We start from the raw sequence: 24,057 nt of genomic DNA on the forward strand, positions 1-24,057 counted from the left end.
CGCTGTTATTATGAAGGCCGAAAATGGCTTTAGGCCACTTGAAAAAGGATCGGCATTTAATAGAATTATAAGTGATGCCGCTGTGCTCAACATATAGCTACTCGTTGCTTTTTCGCCCGTTATTATTCAAGGTGTTAAGCGCTTCCGTTGGATTTTTATTGCCATTTAGCTTTGCATTCGTAGTCGTCGACGGGTCTTCCAGCTGAAGTTCTATCACTTCACGTTTAGCTAAAGATAGACCTCTCGCGGCTACTGCATTCGATTATGTTTTTTCGCCTATTTTGGCGTTTGGCAATAACTGGACCACGCTGACCCAGTTTCCTATAAATGCGTTACACTTGTCAGGCCTGACGTGAATCCCTGAAGCTGTAGCGGAACTGACCATGAACTATGACAGGTTTTAGGATCATTCCTCAAATGATTCTAAGAAATGAGGTCTTTGTGAATCTTTATTGTTAGTTTAACTAATAATTTTAGAAATCTAGATAATTTAGCTTTCGATGCTACTACTACTACTACTTTGCTATGTTTAACGCACGCGTCCGGAATTTTTTTGTTAGATTTAACATGTATTACACGAGAAGCTTCCTTCGCATCACGTTTTTGTACTGGCTCGTAAATGTAAAGGTCCTCCACAAATTGCCGACAGTTCACAGCGTCATATGTTGACACTGAATCATCTCAAATGATGTTTGCCTGCGATAATCGCTGCAGGAAAGCTGTCGCCCTAATTCTGAATAAAGGCGGAAATAAAAAAGGGGGATCGATTATTTCTATTAGGCTTTGTATGCAACTAATGTATCAGTATTTGAGTAGCATTCGCAAACAACACGTTTACCATATGGAAAGGTAGTTTGAACCGATGCCTAAAATTTGAGTTGTTGATTATTTCCAATTGATACGATAATATTATTGTCTATTTTCGAAGCAATAAACAAGCGTGAGGCTCGCAAACCTTCCTCGGAAACATTTTTTTTTTTAGCGTTACTGGAACTTTTAGCGTGGAACGCCTGTTTATCATCTGCGTAGAATAAAACCACGATTTTATCTACAAAAGCTTTCGAAGAAGCTTTCCGAATGATCTCACTGTAAAGCACCTGGGCCTAGGCCTAAGACTAGGCCCAAGATTCATTAGTCGAAATGAAGGATCATACGAAGCACCAAGCGCCGAACGAACGGATGCAAAGTGGTCTATGGAATTCATCTGTTTAAAATTAATCGGAAGGCTTTGCATATATCTAGCAGATATATATGATTGTAAAGTTCCCTGTCCGGAAGCAACTTCCAAGGATCTGGCAAAAAATTAGGCTCTTGGATAAGCACGTCGTTCAATGCCGCTGTAACAGCGCTCCGAGCACCTATGTCTTTGCATGGAGTAACTTGAATCGATTAAAGAAACTGTTTCATCATTGCTAACACCAGAAGGTAGCGGTTTAGCGAACCTGGTAGTCCAGATAACGGTTCTTCCTGATACTCATCCTTAACCGACTCAACCACATCATCGTCAGTAGCTTTCAAAGGGTTCTGATCTTTCTTGGCAGGAATTGATAAATGCTTAAATCTGGCCAATAATAATCTCTTGTCAGTTCCAAGATACTAAACGTTGGTTTTTAATAGTACGGTGATGCCTCTGCGTCCCGCAACTCTTAGCAGTGCCAATTGTTGACCAAGCGACCCCGTGCCAGGTTGTGGGGGCATCATTAACGCCTAGATTATTCAGCTCTCCCTAAGCAGAGGTGTTTTTGCTGACCTTGTCTCGATGGCATTGAAAGGATCAGGCTGAAGTGGGACAGATACCTGTGACTGTTTCCTTGACAGCATGATGTATCACGCCTTTGCTTGCTAAGCTTAGGGACGTATGGTATTCCAGGTGTAAATCGGACGTCGACACATTGTATCGTGCTGGAAACCACCAGTCCGACGTAACGCCTAACGGCATAAACACCGGACATAAAACCGGAGAAACAAACATTTGTGATTGCCACTTGCAGAACCGTTCCGGCGACATATGGAAAATAATCTTACAATTATCTTGTTGAAGATTATATATTATTTATATATATTAAATAACAGGCAAAGCGTCCGGTCCTTAACAATGAAGCCTATATCGACAGATTTCCTGGCCATTGACGCTATTAGCCACCGCAATGATATTGTGAGTACCCTTAACTACCGTTCCTTTTTGTTGGGTAGCCGATGCCTGATGCTTTGATCCCTATCAAACTATGTTCAGCAAAACGACTGCTTACTACAAACTAAATGAACTATTACCTCTTTAAATTTGACATAACGATATAGGAAGACAAAACGGCCTCTCCGATGATAGTGCTTCACGTAGCCCGAGGGGTGTCTTGATCCGGAAAATTTATTCACAGACAACTAGCTAAACATAGCCCATTTGTGCCGAAACGTCAGTGCGCTATCTGGTCTTTAGACCGTACATCCTATATACTATTCCGTTTGTTCGCTTGCTTGTTTGAGTGTCTTACTTATAAAAAAAAAATACTCAGTTACAGACTCAGCGGTCTTAAATGTACCGTGGCTTTATATTTCGGAATTAGCTACGGCGTAACTGAATTGACCAGCTTTTTCCTCTAACGACAATTTTGATTCTGATTATACAATAAAGTTATCGTGTTCAGGTAAAATAACGCAGTTCGATCTCGAAGGAAATGCACTTTGTAAATTTTTGCCGTGTTCATATAGGTTTGTTGCCAACTCCTGAGCTGTTAACATAGTATCATGTTTTACATATTCTCAGGAACGTCGTTCCAAAACGAATTGTCTGAAACGATTCTGTCTTATGCTAATATTTGTAAACACCGCAATAACATATAGAATAGATCAAGAGGAAGCGTTTCCTTGAATATACCTATTTCTTTGATTGCGTCAACGTCCTTACAGTTTAAGCGAATATACGCAGTTGATCTGGATGGCAAAGACCGGCAGCTCCAACGATTTCTATATGCGCCTTGTCGTGCTCTTAGTGTATCGCCAACTCCTCTTGGCGTGTCTGCATCGGTAAAAAAAACTCAGCTCCCGTGTGAAATCTAAATTAGTGGTTTGGCCTGCTCCGTTGACCTCGTTCAGTTTCTAATAGTTTTTCCGCAAAGTTTGATGTCCCCAACGAATTTCGGCGTTTGTTGGAACAGAGTAGTTACAGTGTCTTTACGTGACGTCGTTATTTCTGCTGAATGATGCTCTTGTGTGGAACTGTTGACCAAAGCTGTCTGCTGGACAATGCTGACAACATGCAGAAATAATACCTTGCGACTTGAATGGCTTTGATGGAGTTCCCCGCGAATTTCTCTAAGATCGGCCAAGTGGTTTTGATCTTATATGTATACTCGTCTTCTCGATACGTCTCACCTAACCTCAGCTCTTATTTATCTGGCACGTTGATCTTGTCGTTATAACGAATTGTTTCGAGCTGCCCATTGCTCGTTAGAGAGAGATACCAACTCCTAAAAGCCCAATGGGTTCCATCCAATTTTTGGACTGCCCATCGATAATTTACTTTTAGCAGTGCTCTGAGATTCGTTAATTCAACAGGACGTGATAATATTAAAGTGCTTCTAATGCTGCTGTTATAGCCTTAATAGTGCAATTGGTATTCACGCGTCGATACTGTTCGATCAACGAATAGCTAATAGAACCACGACTTCGACGGCAATACCTTTCGTCTTCTGAAAGCCTCAGCACCGCATTAAGTCAAACCTGCCGGCACATATCAATAACGTATGACTGGCCACGCCACAAGTAGCTCGGCTATTCTAGCAATGTCCTCAATGAGTTTACGACCACGGCCGTCTATTGTCCCGCAAGCGTAAGGCCGCCAACATTTCGATACTACGAAGCTACCGCTCAAGAACGATTACACAGGCACAATCTCAGCACCGTTCGGTACATCCGTGCATCGACCGCTTCCGGCGACTTCTACAGTAAGAATGGTAGTCTGTCAGCTTATCGGAGTACTTTAGAGTGCTTGCAGAACGTTTTTCTATATGCCGTGTGTGCCACGCTCATTTTTCGAATCGCAAGAAAGCTCTGTGGTACGCGTTAGCGCATCACCATGATCGTCGAATGGCCTTTTCTATACAACCTTCCACACATGTTGTCAGCATTTATAAATACTTGTTAAACACTCATCTTCGTTCTAGATAAGTAACGACACACCACTGATGAACACTTTCATTCAGTACTACGGTTATATTAGGGAACTTAGTGCATGCAATTCAAAGCCACCTAACAAGCTTTCAGTGTCAAATGTTGATTAGTTTGTAACAGCCTGGCTGATAACTAAATATGCTTTCGAAATTCTACATAAAAAAGGAAAACATCCGCTATGATAAATATTGACCTTAGGAGTTTGTATTCTTACCAATCACTAGATGTAAAGCCGTAATGGATCAGGCGAACTGTAGGAGATGCGTAAGGTTGACGTTAATAGGCCTAAATGCAGTTATAACTTTATTCGGTCTAGCCATCTTGATTTGGAGCGCAGCGAACGTAAAGGCAAACACAGTCACCGATGGAAAAACAGGTGTTATTCTGGGTCTGCTAGTGTCCGTCCTGTCTATAATTGGCATCTTCGGTGTATACAACAAAAATGTCTGCTTACTTGTCACGTACGCCATAGTGCTGGGGGTGCTGATGTTCGCCAGTCTCGCTTTAGCTTTGCTATTCAATTTAGCCAATTCAAATATTTCGCTCATTAAAAATAGCATGAATTCTTCAATGTATCAATATTACAACGACAAGAGGTCCAAACAAGAGTGGGACGAAGTTCAGAAGATGCATATGTGCTGTGGTCTAGAAGCTCCCAGCGACTGGAAGAATGTACCAGGATACTTACATGAAGAACCAAAGTCTTGTGGTGACAAACCGTCGAACCGAAAGGGATGCTGGGGATCCTTGGAGAAATCACTGCAAATGGTGTTTACGATCAGTAAAGGAATATTTACTCTGCTTGCTGCCGCTTCATTTATGGGAGTGGTCTGTGCTTGCTATGTCACCTATAGTCCTGGACAAGATGTCAGCGGAACCAGCCGGCACTTTCACACGGGAAGCTCGTCAGTATGTCAGAACTGACATAGGCAGGCGTAAATTTTTGTCGTATCTATTTGCTCAGTTGTGAGGTGACACACGGTTCTGTTGTGTCTGTTTAACTTTTAAAAAAATTAGTATCGTTTTACCTTTAACGAAATAGTATCATCATTTAAGAATTCACTCTGGATGTTATTAAAATCACAACATTGGCACTATATACGGAAAAAGAAGTTTGACAGTGTAAAAATTCTAGAAGGTTGGATAAAGTTCAGATTCTTTTATCCTTGATTGCCCGCGTGACCTTCCTTTTAGAAACAACAGTGGCGGATCTCGAGAATGAACATTTACTAGACTAGGTAAGTTTCGTACGGAAAATGTAGGGTCTCCCTTAACCTCTTCGATTCAAGATATGTAGAAACACATCAGTATCGCAGATCCTACGTGTACAAACCACACCAATAGGCTCAGTGATCACCAATAGAAGAGCGGCCTTGTCGGCCCTTGTCAATACGCATTCGGTGGTCAGAAGCATACCAAGGCGATGATTGTACCAATCAAATCTTATCACATACAAGGCGGGAAAGAGATGTTTCGATGTTATTATATGCGATTCTGTTTTCGATGTGTTCTGAGACAAATGCGTCTTTTCGACATTTTGAAAATTTAGAGCCTTAAGAAGTACAAGAGCCTACGTTGAGACAGCAGCGAAAACTTATGTGTCCATTGAACAGCTGATTTTAATTCTCTGCGGTAATAAAGTCCACCTGAACACGTAAGTGATTGAAGGGTGTTTTATCTTTAAGGTGACACTTAATCTTTTACAGACTGAGAAAAGGAAATTAACAAAAAAATGACTTTTTGATCATTTGCTTTGCTCTGAAGTATACAAAAGATGCACAATCCACTCGTCCATTAGTCGAACATAGGAGAGTCGCCCTACTTTTTGCAAAGCTGCAACAAATAGCACGTATTTCTAATATGAGCGATGCGTTTCGACCAGACGAAAGACACAGACCAAACGTTGGCCGCAAATCAAATGTGGCCTGAGAAGACCCGCGGAGCATATTTGGGGTGCGTAGACTACGCCGCATTTATTAAACGGCACTCGCTAGCGACGGAAAACAATATAGAGTCATCAAGGTTAATTTCAGCAGCTCGATCGCCGTTGCAGCCTTATAGCTTGTTATGACACTAGCATTCCTTTGCTTTGTGATTCTATTCTATGGGATGCAGTCACATTCGACGCCCCCGCACAAACTGATAACGCTCCCTTATAGGAGCTGCACGTCATAATAACGGATGGATAAGGTGTAGCTTGTTAACTGACTATTCCATTGAATAGGTTCTTGGTGTATTTTGGACGGCTACATATAGATACGGGCTCCATATTAGGCATTCGCTTGGGTCTAGGCTTTGTAATGCTTAACCTATTTTTATCGTACAAATAAGAACGATATTTACTCAACGGTGTTTATGCGGAGATATTACACCTTGCCAAAAAACAGCGAGCTAAAAAACTTTTTTGAGCCCCTCAAAAATCATACTCTCATGGGGTACGCGAGTTAATGCAATCAGCTTGCCTATGGTATTCCTTTATGACATTTTATCGATTTCAACGGTTACTTGAGCGAAGATACCTTATAATGAAATAACAACTTAACTCGATAATGGCGTACTGCGTATTCGTGGTTACTTTGTTGCTTTTGTGACTTGAAGCGTGAAGCTTCTTGGAGACATATCCACGATGCATTTCAATGCGTCTAAATATGCACTACTCGTACCTGTACCTAATCAATGACACAGACATATCATTGAAGAATTATTATAGAACTGAAGTAACCCGGTTCTGTATAAATATTCCGCTGGCTACTTCTTAGAGCAATGGCACGCGACGTATATAGCATGTTTCGCATTCAGCATTACTTCGATAAAATTTTAGTGTATCTTTGAAAACTTTGCTAGGCTGAACTTCCTGCACTTAGCTTCTATATCTTTATCAGTGACATAGTCATCTACCTAACGTAACTTCTCGAGCATAATGAATACTATGTAAGCGCCTGCTGCGATCCGAATTGCAATCATTAATTGCTGTAAACAACGAATAGATCGGTTGTGATCTTCGCTAATTTCGATACACTGATCCTAAGAAAAACTGCATAGTTGCAAACGAACACTCGGATTGACGATGACGGAGAACTACAGGGCTTGTGTTAGGTGGACATTGACACTGATCAACTTGCTTCTTGCGGTAATTTCGATATTAACTCTGCTTCTGGGCGCATACTACATATGGAAGAACGGCGATGCTCTTCGACCCGGGATAGCGGCCATCGTTTTCGGTATGGTGATACTTCTTGTTTCGTTACTCGGCTGCTGTAGTACATACAAACGGAAGGTATGCTTACTTATCACTTACGCCATTGTCCTAAACTTGATGCTGTACTGCGCGCTCGTAATCTCCGGCCTTATATTCTACGCTAGTTGGCACCTTGAGGACTTCAAGAGTTATTCGAATGACACAATGTATGAGTACTACACAAATAAGACCTCGAAAAGAGAGTGGGATACCAAGCAAAAAACGTACGAATGCTGCGGCCTCGACAGGCCCATTGACTGGAAGAAAGTGCCGAACTTTCCGGGCATATTCCCTGACTCCTGTGGAGTGAGGCCGTTAAATCGAACAGGATGTTGGAAGCCCGAAAAGGAAACGTTAGGAGTAGCGTTTCTCATTGGTCGTGTGATACTTATAGCCACTGCCGTCGTCACGATCACAGGTATACTAGGTGCATGCTACCTCGCCAGTAACCCCGGTCAACGAGGGAGGAGCGAGAGATGAGACGTCACACCACCGCTTCGACAATTGAGTTACCTGGCAGAACTGACCTATTTATGAGTTAACCATGTTCCAATATTTAATTTTCTTACTACCGCCTACTAATCTAAGAGTTCATTGTCATCGGTTGTACAATAAAATAATTATCGAAGAAAAAAGCTTCGACTCTTAATTAGTCAATTATGGTTAACGCATCTATGTAGGTACGTACCTAGCGGTTAACGTTTGTGGTTAGGATTTTATGGGTACGTTACCTCGGTATTTCGCCTAAACGATTGGCAATGTTAAGATGCTAAACGAGGCGACAGCGATCGAACCAACTGCATGTCATGGTCGTTATGAGCGGCGCCACAAAGCTTTAGCCTCGAGGACGCTGAATCCCCGTAGAACGGGGATGTGCAAAGGCTCCATCCCCTGTGTGTTCGGAATATCTTTACATCAGGCATCGCCGTGGCTACTCGAGATGCCGAGCATCCGTACAACTGCTCCTGTTGATGCGTGAAGAATGACAAATTAGGCTTTACACGTTTCATGAATACGTCAGGTAGTACTGATGGTCATGTAAAGCTTGAGAACCGATGATCGTGCGGTACCATTCATTGTTTTTCATTACTCTTGTAAAGTCCATGCGCGATTATCTATCCTATGGGTCAATCACCAGCTCCCCTAACAGATCGCAGTTCGCGTCGGTTGTGGCGGACGGAACAAATTACAGCTTAGATGTCCTGGTGCTAACAATAGTGTAGGAATACAAGGTATTAACGAACAGTGTCTGATCTAATATACTTGAAGGTAATTGGTGTGTATTTTATAGACCTTAAAATGCTTTAGGCTCTTTGCTAGGACGTAGCAAGAGAAACTCCATACAAAGGACATGATCGTTAAACTTAATGGCAGATGTTCCCCTGTGCATGGTCGTTAGCGTACTCGTCCACTGGGCCGAAGAGCAACGAACGTTGCTACGAATAGTGCGGGATAGACTAGAACCTAGATACTAGATTTGTCATTCTCAAACGATAGGTAAACGCGCCAACCTTCGAATATTGCGCAGCAGGAAGTAAAACTTTCTATGCAGCTTGAGTCTGAGCTTGTACGAAGGCTGCAAGCATCTCAAAAATATTCATTACTGGGCAGCTCGCCAAGCAAAATCAAGGGGACATCAGATACTAGATTTATCTACTCTACCTTTGTATTTTGATTTAACAACGGTAATTCGGAATATATGGGAACACATCTTGGAGAATTGGAATACGAGGTTTGGATTGGGTTGGCAAAATGATAATTTTGTCGACAGCCTATACTGTTGTTGGTAATTATGCCGTTTCTGAAAAAGGTTTTCACACGTAGACATAAAAGATTCACAATATAGAAAAGACTGAGTACGTTAAATCCATCAAAAAGAGCGTAAAACGCCATTGCTGATAGTTAAAGATATTCATACAAGTTTATCCCATTTAATTTTTTTTCGAGGAAATAAAAACATATTTTTTAAAAGTTGTTACTGACTCACCTTCTTTCAACCAACTTCAGAAATGACCAAAGGGTGATTTGGATTTTGAAAAAACAGAACAGTTAAGTGTTAGGATGGCGATTAGGACGGCTCCGCATGAGATCTCATAAAAATTAATTAGCTAAGTAACTAAACAGAGTATTCTCATTGACCTTTGCACAATTAAGCTAACGATGCAATGGGAAACCTCTGCAGGCTGGTTACTGTAGCCAAAAATTTAGTTTGGCCATGTCTTATCGAAGCTGAAGTCGGTATTTTCCGGTTGTGCTTTCAAATAGGACCGAGCTGTGATCGTTAGTTGTTAGCGGATTATTATTAAATAAGGATTTTTTTGGTATACCAATGGCACGTAACGGCATTCGATCTGGGCACTGGTCAAAGGTGGAAGGCGGACGCTGATGTCATTTAATGTCGTTCAAACTAAACCATAACTGAAATATTGGCGTTACAATCTAGGAAACAGAAAATAAACGGCATGTAGTTATAGGAAGACCAATACCAGATTAGTTGCTATTTACCGATCATTGATCGCTTACCATATCGTCAGCTATTTGCTGCGTTGCAGTTTTTCTCTCGGCCTTTTCCATTGTTTGATATATTTTGGCGCTAAAATTCAAAAATCGCGATAGCAAGCTGTTATCACAACAGTAGTAAATGCTACAACCACGCTCGTTGTTACATAGCTATACATAACATTAACACCAGTCGGTATCAAATATAGGGTCCGTCGATAATTTGTAGAAATATTCGTAGTTTATTTTTATTGCCGCGGGGAAGGAGAAGGTAAGGTAAGCATACATTCAAGCGCAAAAGTTGTAAAGATCTAATAGGTTACCGGGAAATAGGTTAACGTAGAAGCTTGTCTTTCTAAAAGTGAAATTCCTGCTTGTCTCCTGTTATGTACACTGCTAGAGTGAATAGTATATAATTTATCGAGCCAAGCAATATATATACATATATACAGGACCGCTCTTTAAAGTAGGTGATTTTTAAATTTACGGTTCGGGCCTATCGATAGACGAAGGCCGTTCTAGATGCATCAGATTAGCAGCAATAAGCTCAACTGTAGCCACTTAGTCTAATCATTTTTATTTGAAGCGCATTATGCACTGCGAAAATGCTCTACGATCGAAAAGTAGTCGTGACTCGGGTTGGTGTTACGCATTGGGCTCCTGCTAATTCAGTCCGGCTAATCTAACGGGAGCATTTTTCTACTCAGTCCTTACGCGACGCTTCCGATATTCATGATGATTTCTGCGCTCGTCGTTGTCACCTTCTTACCTCTTGGAACCTCACACGTTGATATTATGAGAGGTGAATTGAATGATGATTTGTATCAATGCTACCTGAATAAGGCATAGAGAAAAGGGTGGAACCTTAAGCAGGAACAGTTTGCCTGGTGCGGCGCTTGCTAGTTCCTGTGCTTAAAACGACCGCGATGTTTGGAACCGATAAAGCTACATTTGAAATAGGTTTTTTTTTATTCGCAAGTCCTTATCGCTACGCTATCGGGCATTAACTGTTCAGGGTATCGACCACGCGGGCGACCGCAGCGCCAATAAATGATCAATCCTTAAACGGCGATCACATCAGCGAGTACATACGCGCATTTAGGATCTGTTCGTCACCTAATTGAACTTCGCGTCAATATTAGGAATTCTTTTTTAATCTGACATAAGTGTGGCAAAACAGTAGTACCCGAAAAAATGCTGGAAACATAAAGTGCCGAAAAAGTAACAATATATCTACGTTGAGACGCTCAGTAGGATGGCATAAATAAGGTTCATGTGTAAACATTCGTTATTCTATATTGTGGTGGCTTTGGGTTGAGGAGAAAAATCTCTCGTTGCAGATCTATTAAATACAGGGCCAAATTTCTTGCTATGTTCAAAAGTGAAGCACTGATCACGGTACTGTGTTAGACCAAGCATTCATCTTGTTCGTAGGTCCTATTCTCTCAACGTTGACAATCTCTTTCCCTGGAAGAGATGGCCAGCGTTCCGTTGAACATCGAAAGCTGAGGATGGTGATCTATGGTCTAGCAACATAAAAAATTATAATGACTATTGCGTAACACCGGCGGTAATCGTCGTAGCCCGTGGAGAGACGGATACTAGATTGATGCAATCGATGCTGGTCGAGGCCTGATTGCATAATCAAGCCGAGGGTCAAAAAAACTGCTAACCAAAACGAAGTACACAACTTGAGTACTATATGTGCTATGACTTTTTTAAATGCATTAAAATTGTGAGTATACATCTGCATACTTGAACTGCCTAATAACTTGGGAAACGTTTTTATCTTATGACTTATGAAATTATTTTACAAACTCGACTGAATTATATTGAAAAATGATTCTATGTTATACATAACTAACATAATAGATAAAATCGCAAATCGTAATTTAGAAAGTCTGATACGGTCCTCCAATCTGATAAGCTAAGTACAGCCAGACGGCCCTACGTGAGACGAGCTTCAACCTTTGATCGTGCGCCTGCAAATAGGAATATTTCCTAAATATAGCATTTTAGCTTAAAACTTAATTATCACGAATGCACTTAGGGAAGCAACATTTGCCTCATACATTTGATGCCCGTCAGCTAACCATCTTTCTAATCTACACTGCATTTTGGACCTTTGCGGGGCATCTAAAAATTTTGAGAGTCACCGTCATAAGCTAAGCTATACCACTCTATGGCTGTTTCATCGAAGCATGACGTTAAACCGAGTCAAATTATTATTATTTCATAACAAAAAAACTCTAAGATCTAAATTTGATCTACTCAACCCGTTCGGGCTCACGACTAGCATGCATTGTTCCCAATTTGAATGCACCTTTATTAGGTCGAAAAAGGTTAGATAGTGATTAGGTAATGTCAAACATAACATTTTTCAGCCAACCGAAATATGACTTGGAAATGGCTTCCTGAACGATCAAGATATAAACCCTCTGCTGCATTAATGTTGATGACCTCGTTTCCTACGGTTGTACAAAGAAATAGTAGGGAACACCATATGAAATAGGTATGAACAAATGAAGCGTATGTGTCATTTCTCTCATACACTTCATTCAAAACTTATAAAATACAGGCTAATTATAGTGCTGGTTTTTCTGAGAGTTTTTATAGCATTCTTCACGGAAACAGCCGAGTAGTTGATTTGCTTATAGTTTTCATAATATCGAACACTTCTGTTTCTGTTTGAATTTTTTTACCTCCATCCACTTTTTTATAGATTTAATGATATGGAAGGTAACTTAAGATTTACCGCAGTCAACATTATAAAGCGCTCATCTGGGTCTTCTGGCATTTAGTCGCCTTTGTTCAAGGGCGACGTAAATTGTGGCTGGCTCTATAGATACTCGAAGCTAGATCGCCACGCATCTTCGGTTAGTGGGCTACACTGTTCGAATCAGCTATCTATATATAGGTAGTTTAAATTATTTGCGCCTTCATGAGGGTTGCTAGTGCAGCCTAGATCTCAACCTTTTTTTTTTTTTGCAAAGGGGAAGTGCCAAGTCGCTTTTAATAAATAACCATTTTAAAAGCTAATTCGCAGATAGCGTCTAAGCAGTAAAGAGAAGGTTGTGTATTTGGGCAATCCAGCTGAGTGTTTATTAACTACAGTGTGATGTTCTACCCCCTAGAAGCGATCTTACCTGTACCTGCTCAGATGTTAGACTTTAGGGTATTCGTGATAGCCTAATGGACAACCCATTTGCCTGCTAATCTTAGGAGCACGTAGTCTAGACGCAAAGAGTCAACTTGTGATGCCTAATGGCAATACACGACGTAAAACTCGAAACATAGAATGGACCACAGATAGATCGGAGATGTATTAGGTTTTTTTTTGGCTACACATCTCGTTCGGTAGAAAGTATTACGCGGCCACAATATCAGATAGTTGTCATCGTAATAAGAAGTGATATTCGTACATGATACAAATTAAAGATCGGAAAGGATCACTCGAGGATAGAAGCCGTGGCCCAGGGTCTCTAAACATTATGCCTTGAATGTTGTGAAACTGCAAAAGCCGGATTGATCGACACATTTGTTTGTTTGTTTCATTTGTAGCAGGTCGAGAGAAAAGAGCGCGACAAACTAGGTTAGGTCTGTTCCATGATAATGCGGGGCTAAATATGGCAAATAAGGTAAGGCTGCTGTCCTCCTGGACTTGAACAGGGCGCCTTGTTACACTCTTTGTGTTTTCCGGCCTCTGCCTTTTTGTGATTTTCCCCTGCAACACCAACTAACAATTCAAAACACGGCTGAAAAGTTTTTTGAAGACGAAGGTCACTACCTCTTGGCAAGACGGTATATTTCATGAAACGATAGGAGAAAATCGCAAACAATTATATAGTATCGGAATATATAGTATGCTAACTTATTGTCACAGGAATAAAAACGTAATCTTTTTTGTTCAAATCTAATATAATACCGAGTTCTGAAAGCATGGTAAGATAACAGCGATAGCGTACTTGTGAAGCGGATCCACATCTTATAGTTCCTATATTCTTATGCTCTATATAATTAATATCAAACTTTTAGGGGAAATAATTTACTTTTTAGCGCTTCTAAAAGCTCGTAAATATTGCTCACCCGTAGGTTTCTAATCAAATGAACCGTTTTTGTTAATCTACTGAAAAATCTTCGATTAAAGAAGTCCATGGTCGATGAGTCTACTCAGAGCAGTACGGATGCATAACAGGAAAAAAGGCAAACCCGATATTTTAAGCATCTTCTTCTTTACTATGGTAAACTTTAATTCGATACAAAGTCATATTTACGCATACGTGGTATAGCACGCTAACGGGTACCCCTCGCTGTATATCGAAGGATACAAGAAACAAACAGATTTGTGTCAAGCCAAAAGGAATGCTCTCCTTGAAATTTGCCAAATTAAGAAAAAAGTTACTCACATTCGCAGCATCCCTTACTTATGGTACCGTTCGTCCTTTTTGTAAGAGCACCCGAAAAGGTCTTGATTTGATTGATCTCTGCTATAATTACTGGCATTATCATTGTCATAGGTTATAACAAAGAAACCTTTCATATTATCGGATTAAAGTTGGTTCCCTAGGTCACCAGCGTCGTGGTCAAGCCGGACCGAACGTGAATTTTTGTTAGGGATCACGCTACACATATACATCCAATGTTAAAAATTGCGAAAATCAGAACAATTTGTCTAAATTACAATTAGCAGTGTCTTATAGATAACACCATTTTTCTCCCGAAAGATTAATGATGGTCTTCTACAGCACCATCTTAGTTATTGTTTTCTGTTCGGAGTTAGATCAGTCGTGTCGAATGATGCATGACGCGCTTCATTCAGAATATGACCTCCTTTAACCCACAGAGCCTCGTTGAGTGACATAAGAAAACGAAAATATCGACCACAGTTGAAATCCTAGAAGTATTGTAGTATTGTACAAGCAGTAGAAACCAAATTGAGCCGAGCGATGGGCCGGACTTGGGCGAAATTCGTGAAATTTCTGTTCTTGTTGTTGAACATCGCTTTTGGAATACTTGGTCTCACGTATTTTGGCTGGGCATTACGTCAGCAAGGCCAATATAGCAATGACATACCTGCTGAAAATGGCCTTCTATTAATCAATATCGGTATTGGATCCACTTTGTTTAGTGCTGCCCTTCTCGGCTGTTGCGGTGTTTATAAAAAGAGTAGCATCATGCTAAAAACGTATTCTGTCTTTTTAAGCATACTACTGTTAATTCAGGTCTGGGTCATTATCTTCATGTTCGCAATCCATAATAATGTAGTGAACCGACAAGCGCTGGTTAACGAGACAATGTTCCGGTACTACACAGTCGTATCGGCCAGAAAGCAGTGGGACACCATACAAAGCCATGCCGAATGTTGCGGTCTTGAAGGTCACGTCGACTGGAAGAATGTACCAGGATATCCAGGGCAGCCGCCCAAATCCTGCGGTGGTGACCCATTGAAACGACCCGGATGTTGGGTGTACATAAAGAAAGTGGCCGAAACCATAGTTTTTGCCATAGTAATTGTTTCGATGGCCATTGGAGTGGTCGAATTTCTCAGTGTAGTATTAGCCTGCCAGTTAGTCCGCAAATACCGAAACGATAGCCTGATCGTTAACGGAGCAACTATCGGAGCTCCTACTGGCTAGGACGCATAATCAACGATCAACTGGCCCGCCGATGTCAGTTCTACCGCTGTGGTTTTATAGATGTCAGTGCCCACTCCATTTGCGAAGTAAGACTCATGTGTTAAGGGAGCCGATACGTGGTCGCAAATATATTATTCTAAAATTTGGTTGAAAGCATGTCAAACAGATACGATCTCATATTATATATTCACTTTGCCACATGAACAAAGTAGAGAAGCTCTGTTAAGGGTATCATAGGAGGCTACATCCCTTCATGGTAACTTTATTCGTACTTTAGCTTGTTGTACAGATTGAAAAGAGCCACTTAAACGGATATATCTCATAGGTTATGTAGCTTATAGAATTAGAAAGGAATTACCATAAAGGGTGTTTTTGCGGAAACAATGCAGCAGAGAGGGTAATTTAACTAACTTTAAAATTTTTACAATCTACGCAAAATGATAGCAACTTTCTCACTGAGTCGTTTGGATCGATCGTCTCAGCTCGCGACCTAATGCAGTTGTCATTAGAAATCACCGTACGAAGTAAACCTAAATGCACTCACGCGGAAATTTTGTGATAAAATTTCCGAGAGAGTGCTGTGACTAGTCCGGCACTGACGCAATGGACAGGTAGAAAGGGAATGGGAACCGGTCCTTCTTGGGACAGTTTACTTTTTTACTTTGTTAGAAGTCAACCATAGACTTCGTGCAAATTGAAAGCCTACTGCTAATCGATCTGGTATCAGAAGCTGGCCTTCTGAACAAGATATCAAACGGCAGTGTGGAGTAACTGCATTCGAAACTAAGTACAATTTAAAAGAATGGGCAGGTATCGTTCATAGTCATGTGTGCAAGGTATCAAGAAAATATTGAAAACAGACGTTCTCTGTTTTAATTCGTATGATTAAATCTTTATCTATTAACTAGACAGGTGGCCTTTCATAGGTATGCCTTATCGCTATGTTTCCCTAATTGTCCGCTTATTGAGAGGTTAGTCGAGAAGACTGTCGAAACGCTGTTTGTTGTTTCGCGAGACTTAGCCAGTCTAAGATAAAAACAATATAATATGATCTCATTCAAAGAAATGGAATTCATCACGTCACGGGCCTCAAAAAAAACACACAGAAGCTTGTCAAAAGTTTGACAGTAGACGCGCATTTAGCATGCAAACGCGAGAGATTCTCGCTAACTCGATCATTAGTACTGTCTTATCCAATTGGGAATGATTACCACTAACGGACAAGTCTGATCACTAGCTGCTAGCTGACGAGCTCTTTTTCCAGAAGGCAAAAACAGGTTTCCATGGTTTCTTTAATGTGGGCATGTTAAAAATGCAGTGGCTGATTTAGTTGGTCAGCCACTGGTCCTTGGGTCTTAAATGTGCTCATTTGGCGGCATTGGGTCATTCGAAATGCATATAGTTCGTAAATAGATACTTTTTATATAAACTCTAGGCGATATAATGCTAAACGTAGGAAACAATTTTATATTCAAGCTTTGTCTGGAATTTTGTGAATATAGTTGCAATATTTTTTCCTAAACAGAAACGATCTGTCTATAGTAATCTGGACGAGACCTTACTTCGACGACGACGACGACGACGACCTATTTTGAGTGAGGACATGTTCGTGTGCTCACTTAAAATAGGTCAAATGGCTCTGTGCGTCCGAATATAAGCCCTCAACCGCGGATACTGGCAGTGCTCCGTGACCATATCAGCGGGCTGTACTTCGGAATGGAACTGCAGAGTTCAGATCTATGTACTATATTGCCATGCAAATAGCTAGCATAAGTGAGTAAACAGTGTAGGCCAAATTGGACGTTAGTCGAAATAAAGGAGATGCATCCACACCTGTCCCCCTAAAGGTTGAAGGTCCTCGGACAATAGCTAATACGCGGCGCTGGACGAAATGCCGATAGAGTTACCGCCTTCGTTTGCTCTCTTTCTGGGCGTCTACAGAACTGAGCGAACGTTTTGCATTTCGATGGCGAGATTCAAACACGCGGTTGATGTATGTATGAAAGTGGACGACTTGCTTATATTTACTGAGATATTTGGATACCCCTTAACGACGCGTTCAATGTGACTCATACTGCTTAGACTCGGGCCAGTAGTCCGTTTTTAATTTTACCATTGAGCTGTGCAGGCGGTTCTTTATAGGCAGGCTACATGTGTGCGATGATGCGGAAATAATGGATTTAGGACGCAGAAGCATACATGCCACTGACGAAAAGAAACATGAACTTCCGTACATGAGGAACAAGCTTACAAGTGCGTGACAGATAGGTGTCTGCCTAGGTTGTCTCTGTTCACTGATGTGGGTGGACAAACCATCACCGTCCTGTAATAAGGTCGCAGGTTACTATTAGCATGTAAAATTGTTAAGCGGCTCTTTAATCCAAAATTTCAGTACCGCGCACAAAACGGCTCGTAGCCAACTAGAACAACGCAAGCAGAAAGGTGTTTGCAATGGGTAGATCGTGCCATATATTCCAGGTACTGATTCGAGTCTTCGTTACTTAGTGCTGCTGGCTAATCGAGCAGTGTATAAAGCTTCACGTAGTTACCCGACCGGAGTCATATCAGCGCTTACGGCGTTTGTTGCGATCTAATTAGCCTTTGCCACAGCCATCCTCTCCTCATCCATGAGATGATCAACATTCTACAATAACAAGCAAATACTTCAATACGTAAATACCTAACGATGACTGTATAAGCGAACGCTATTCCTAGAAAAAAAACGAATCTACCATAATTAACAATCATGATATAGTAAATTTGCAATATTTATGATTAAATAAAGACAGCAGTATGGTACTTTTCTGATACAATAAAAAAAAATAGTTATCTACCTACGGTCAGTTTTTACGCAACTTCATAAATTGCCGGGCCGAAGCTTCTTGATGTTTCAGCGAGTTGCCTAGGTTTATGAGATAGTCGATACATATGATCATAATGATGATTTGAATAAGGTTGTTGATGTTATGGGCCGCACTTATTATTATAACTATTATTATGCATTATATTATAACTGACTAGCTATGGCACTCTCGGCTAACACAGCAGGACTTCATATTTACAAATAAATGTATGTAAACAAACTTGTCTTCTTGAGTTGAACCATCAGAAGAACCAAATTGGCAGTATTCGTTCATATAGAGCAAGCGTTGGGTTTTAATTTTGCGGAAATCGATAATATCGTCAGTCCCATTCAATCTACGGACCGATAAAGAGAGCAGCCATTTATTAGGGATGTTTTCAATTTTTCAAAATGATCTAATTAGAGAGCGGGACTTGTTCGTGCTGGGTAGACTTCGAGCAGAATTACCAGACCTGTATCGCCTGGGCACAGTGCCAGCTCTTGATTTAATATTGTAGGATACTTGGTCCAGTAACATGAAGCAGAGTTTTCAAGGAATACGTAGTCCATATATCAATCGTCACTGGCCCAGTTTAACTGTCTCTCTAGATTAAGGCGTTGTTATAGAATCCGGGATCCTACTGTTTCGGTACAACGATACAAACAACACTATGGCTTCTATCTATGCTGATAATTTCCGAAAAACAGAAAAACAATGGGGCACCTAAGCGACAGGCTACCAAGCCAGGAATGGTTTCGCTTCTACGGAAGGCTGCATATGTGTTCTGGGATAGCTGGAACGTTTCGTCGATATCAGGAAATATATTTCCTATGTACGCTAAGGAAATATGATAAGAAATCGTTCAATCATGGTAGGAGGCGGAGTCAGCTTATAAGGATAGTATTTGTGCGTCAGAGAAGCAGCTGTTGAATCTGATTTTAACCAGAGGCTATCGAAGGCCCCTGAGAAACTGTATGAAGTTGTTTTGTACGTACTAGCTTCAACGTTCGTTATAGCTTGCAGACACGAGCTCTGTCTAGAGTTTCGAGTGACTGGTTAAGGCTACCAGACGGGCAACAGTGATGGATAATACCCAGCGCCTGATTGATTTAAGAATAGAAGTCCTATGTCGTATCGCGCAGCAACCCCTTACTAGCTCGCCAAATTATTGGTAAATACTGTACGTAGCCGAATTTTATTAGCATAATTACGTATGAGATTATGCTCCTGAAAAGTCCTCCTAACACAGAATGGTCTGCCGACATATTTTGCTCAGGACTGATTTAATGAGGACATTGTGCGAAAGGTGCATAATTATTTTTGACATTCTTGTCAACTTTCTGGCAATGCCCCTGAGAATGTCTGCTTCCAATAGGACACCGCACATTTTAGCGTGCCACAACTATCGAGGGTAATATGGAGCTGTTTCATGTTAAAATCACCGTTATTCGAAATACAAAAGCTACGCGAAGGAGGCAAAGGTACGCTCTGTTTGTTATAGTTGCAGATTATCGCATCGCCCTTGTGGTTTTGGGCCCTAGGCTTGCGGCAAAACTAATCACAGCTACCCGATGTAAACGGTGGGTTTATAGCGCAGGATTACGTGGATGTCCCGCTGCTGTCTACGTTTTATAGATCCGTGGTAATGAAGACTGAAGGGCGGGCCCTTTGGAGATCTTCGGAACCAAGAAGAATTCCCTCGTTCGAAGTTGCCCTTTACTGCAGTTACTCCTTGCCAGCTCAGTAGAAAGGCGTATAATAAAGCCCGCACAGGACGAGCAAGCTCACTGCGGCGATCTTCCTGCTAGGTTAAATCAAATAAGCAATATTACATTTGTTATAAACAGACTTATAGCTAATTAATGAAATTGGTTGGAGTACTTAGCCTACAAAGTTACAATTTAAGGTGGAATCTATTTAGTGAAGTAACAAATAGACAGTAGAAGTACGGGCTATGCGCGTTTTTAGGGCTTTTCATTTTGTTATAATGAACCATTTGAACAGGCGGAATCAGGAAAGCTTATTCACTTGGTGATTTACAGATTAGGCATAGCAGAAATAGATCGAATGGGTTAATGACGGTACGCTATTCTGTATTATAGCAGATATATTATATCAAGCGCTAGCAATGGTACTGTTTTTAATAGTTCACGGAGGCTGCTTGCGTAACCCACTGTAATACAACTATCTCTAAATCCGTCATATTATCGAGTAAATGCCGTACTGATATGTTTAACGTATCGTATTGTGTATCGTATACTAGACAGTACTTGACACCTGCTCTCCGAAAATATATCTCAGCAAGAATATAATATTTTCAATTCTACTTTTGTTTAGAGCATACTTTTATTTCTTAGAGACTCACTAATGTTTTTTGGCCAGTAATGTTTTTCTGACAGACCACAATTGAACGTAAACTTTAAAACTTTAGCATTAAATGATGAAATTATGAATAATTTCATTATAGAATTACCTCTTAGTCTACTATAAATATAATGCTATATATAATAACATAACGCCAACAATCAACATCAAGGGCAGGGGAATCTTATTTGGAAAATACGAACCTTGTTGACGGTTATATTGCGTGGGTTTCATCTTCCTTCATATTGATCATAACTTCTTATTTCCGTGTTAAACACAGTTTAGCTTAAAGAAAAGTACTTCCCGGCATCTCCATCTTATTCTACCAAAGTCAAGGGTGGCGTAACAATACAGATCACCATCAGATTTATGGCGAAGATAAAGAGTCAAATACGAACGCATTGGATAGACGTTCAAACGGAAGTCAGACAGGAAGCACCAAGCTGGGCGTACCGGTGTTCGCTAATAGCCTTACGGCCTCCGTGGGTTTCCGCTGCTCGTAGCCATCGTCGAGTGAGCTGCTTATAGCAGCTCTCATTCGAATACATTCGAATTAAATCAGCAGTAGAGAGAACAGGGAAGGCCATCTTTCCTAACACACCTTTGTAAGGCGTACCTAGCGAACCCTCTCGTAGGAGCCATTCCAATAGGAGAAGCGGAGCAAACAGGAGCCGGCTAACCAACTTGCAATACTGCCGCTACTGTTAAGTGACGCTCTGGACGAAACGGTGTGCTGGTTACTCCGGAACAAACCCTCGGTCGCAGAAAGCCAGCCGGACAGCTGGCTGTGTACTTCTACTCTGCTACTTGCCTCAATCGGCTCAGCAGCAGAGCCTTCTGGTGGCTGGGTTTCGTCTGGCCCTTGTGGGGTGCCGCCTTCCGGAAAGCACTCTCCTGTATTCATTTTGACATAAATGCTTTATCAGGCGGTTACCGGTCAGGGCAGCTTAGGTACACAGATGGCGGTGAATGATGGCTGGCCTGCTTTGGTTACCTACAACACTGCAGATACGCCACTCCAGGGAAACACGTAAAAGTTGCGTAGCGACGAGGCCGAGCGGGCTTAATGGCGTCCGTTGTGGTGTCCAAAAGACTCTAGAGCCAAAAGCTGTGAAGCATTCTAGGCCTAAGGTTGCCCAAGGATCAAAAACGCAACCTTACATATTGGATTAAAGTGTAAGTATGCCCTTCTGTGTCTCAAGCCAACCCCATTCCTCATCGGAATTATAAGCGTATACAAGATTTTCATACCTAAACAAGCGGCATATCATCGAAGCAAGCAGAGTAACGCATACGGTGATATTTAGTCCTACACAGTACAGTAAAGTGTGTTGCAATAGTGTACGGTTCGATAGGACAAGAAAGGTAGGACTATACTTATTGACGAACTAACAATGAGTTTTCTGCCAGAGTTCTCTGGTGTCCACCACTACTGCTACTGCTGGTTTCGTTACTGAAATGGTATAGGCTTCATCGTTTTTTTGGGTCGTTTTCTAGTTCCACATCTTTGAACCTTTTTTTCCTTCTTGTTGCATCCTCCAGGCCCGCTTTTGTTGCTGCCTTTGCTCCTCTATGGGACGGTGTTTTAAAAAAGTAAATGTTATAGGCGCCGACTGCCGATAAACGTTTGAACACTCCCTTTCGCTTTTTTCGTACACACACATACACACAAAGAACATCAATGTAGGATGCTTACGCTTCTGTCTTCGTATTATGTATACGACATGTAAATCTGACCGTTTATTCTGGCGTGACTTGGACTCCATGGTATGTGGCGTTGTTGAAGGACTAGCCCGCCTTCTTCCCTTTTCTCCGTGCTGTATATTGAGGACATTGTGGGCCTGAAGAACTCACAGACTTATTTTCAAAGGCGAAGAAAACTGCGAAATCGTGTCACTGCACAAGGACTGTGAATATGGCGACACAGTGTTGTATTGCATAACATATGGATAACTGCGTCTTTAACTGGAGGCATTTTTGCTTCTAACTTCAGTTCTTTCCGGTTGTTAGCCTTACTGCCATAGTTGAATCGGCGAATGGAAGCAGTAAGGAAGGGCGTCTTCGCAGAATTACGTTTGTTACTTCGTCAGAATTTCAAGCTGGAAAGCGGCTTGTCAGTGGTCGGTCGATTCAACTAAATTTTTCGGGGGAGGAGAAATGCGGTGGTCGGAACTGAATACCCATTGTAAAACTCCCATAAGAACTTCCCGGAAAAACCACCGCAAAAAACTTAAGTGCTTGCAGCTATCGTATGGAGAAAATAGAAAAAAAAAAGCATCATCTTTACAGAAAAATGGTAGATTACTATTTTCGTTGACTATATTATAGTTCTTCTCGGTGATTTAGGCTGTGGTAAGCGTTGAGTTATGAAAAATCTTCGTTGTAGTCTCAGCTGTAGTCTTTTCTCAAGATTACTACTTTTTCTTGCGAGGAGTCATCTTTTTTCTACGCTATATCTGTACAGGCTGTACAGCCCTACCGTACGATATTAAATGAGGGAACCGCGGACAACACTTCTTATTGGTAGTTATACTTTTTATATATAGTTTCTTTTACTGGTTATATTATGTAAAATATACATTTTTTGGCACCAACAATTTGGGCTCAAAGAAAGCATATCATATAGCAACGTCATACAAGTAGCGTTATAACACAACGTACCGGTTGTGACTTCAGCTGATGATGGCGGTTGGCCGCCTCTATTAACATTCAAAACAAAGTGGGAAAATCAACATCTGCCTCCGCCGATGCACTCCTTTAACATCCCCACCGCAATCCTTTAGATCAAGTAAACGAACGGAGAGTCACACGATCCACTTGCCAACTCGTGGTGGCCTAGTTAGTATATATATATATATATATCGAGAGAGAGAGAGAAAGCTTGCAAGCAGAGTAATTAATACAGGCTGTCATGAAGGCAAGCATCGAGTGGGCCTCAGCCAGCGCTTAACTACCAAATCTCACCGATCTGTGTATGGATAATAAAGTTATGTACCTAAGTTCAGACGGCTGGAAAAGTTCTAGGCTACGTGTTCATGTTGGAGGCTGTCAATTGGTATCTTTTTTGTAAATGCCCTACAACATTGGCAGTACCTATAGTGCTTAATAGAGAGTAAAAATTAAATTGATTTATTGGTGATAACAGACGCGTGTAGAAATGTTCTGTTATGACGGCATTAATTATTTAAACATACTTAAAGTACATGCAAAGGCTGAGGCTACTTAAGATGCACAGCTGTTAAACCAATACATAATCATCCAAGTCTCAACTCATCATTGGACGAATAAAAACGATCATGGTATATGTATA

The 24,057-nt window shown here is 41.1% G+C and overlaps 1 protein-coding gene and 1 long non-coding RNA gene across 5 annotated transcripts in view; one reads left to right on the forward strand and one right to left on the reverse strand.

Annotated features, from left to right (window-relative positions):
• Nucleotides 1–24,057, forward strand: part of LOC111245189 (uncharacterized) — an 87,236-nt gene that overhangs the window by 39,056 nt on the left and 24,123 nt on the right. The gene's annotated exons all lie outside the window — the stretch shown is intronic.
• On the reverse strand, nt 2,088–10,085 carry LOC147758538 (uncharacterized). 2 transcript variants are annotated; one of them, XR_015317694.1, is made up of 3 exons: nt 9,929–10,085; nt 8,137–8,370; nt 2,088–4,926 (listed from the first exon to the last, which is right to left on the reverse strand). It is a non-coding gene; the product is annotated as an uncharacterized LOC147758538 (long non-coding RNA). The 2 variants fall into 2 exon arrangements; XR_015317695.1 differs by lacking the exon at nt 9,929–10,085 and adding an exon at nt 9,733–9,893.

Source organism: Varroa destructor, unplaced genomic scaffold, assembly GCF_002443255.2.
Source record: "Varroa destructor unplaced genomic scaffold, Vdes_3.0 BEIS01000001.1, whole genome shotgun sequence".
Classification (NCBI taxonomy): Eukaryota; Metazoa; Arthropoda; class Arachnida; order Mesostigmata; family Varroidae; genus Varroa; species Varroa destructor.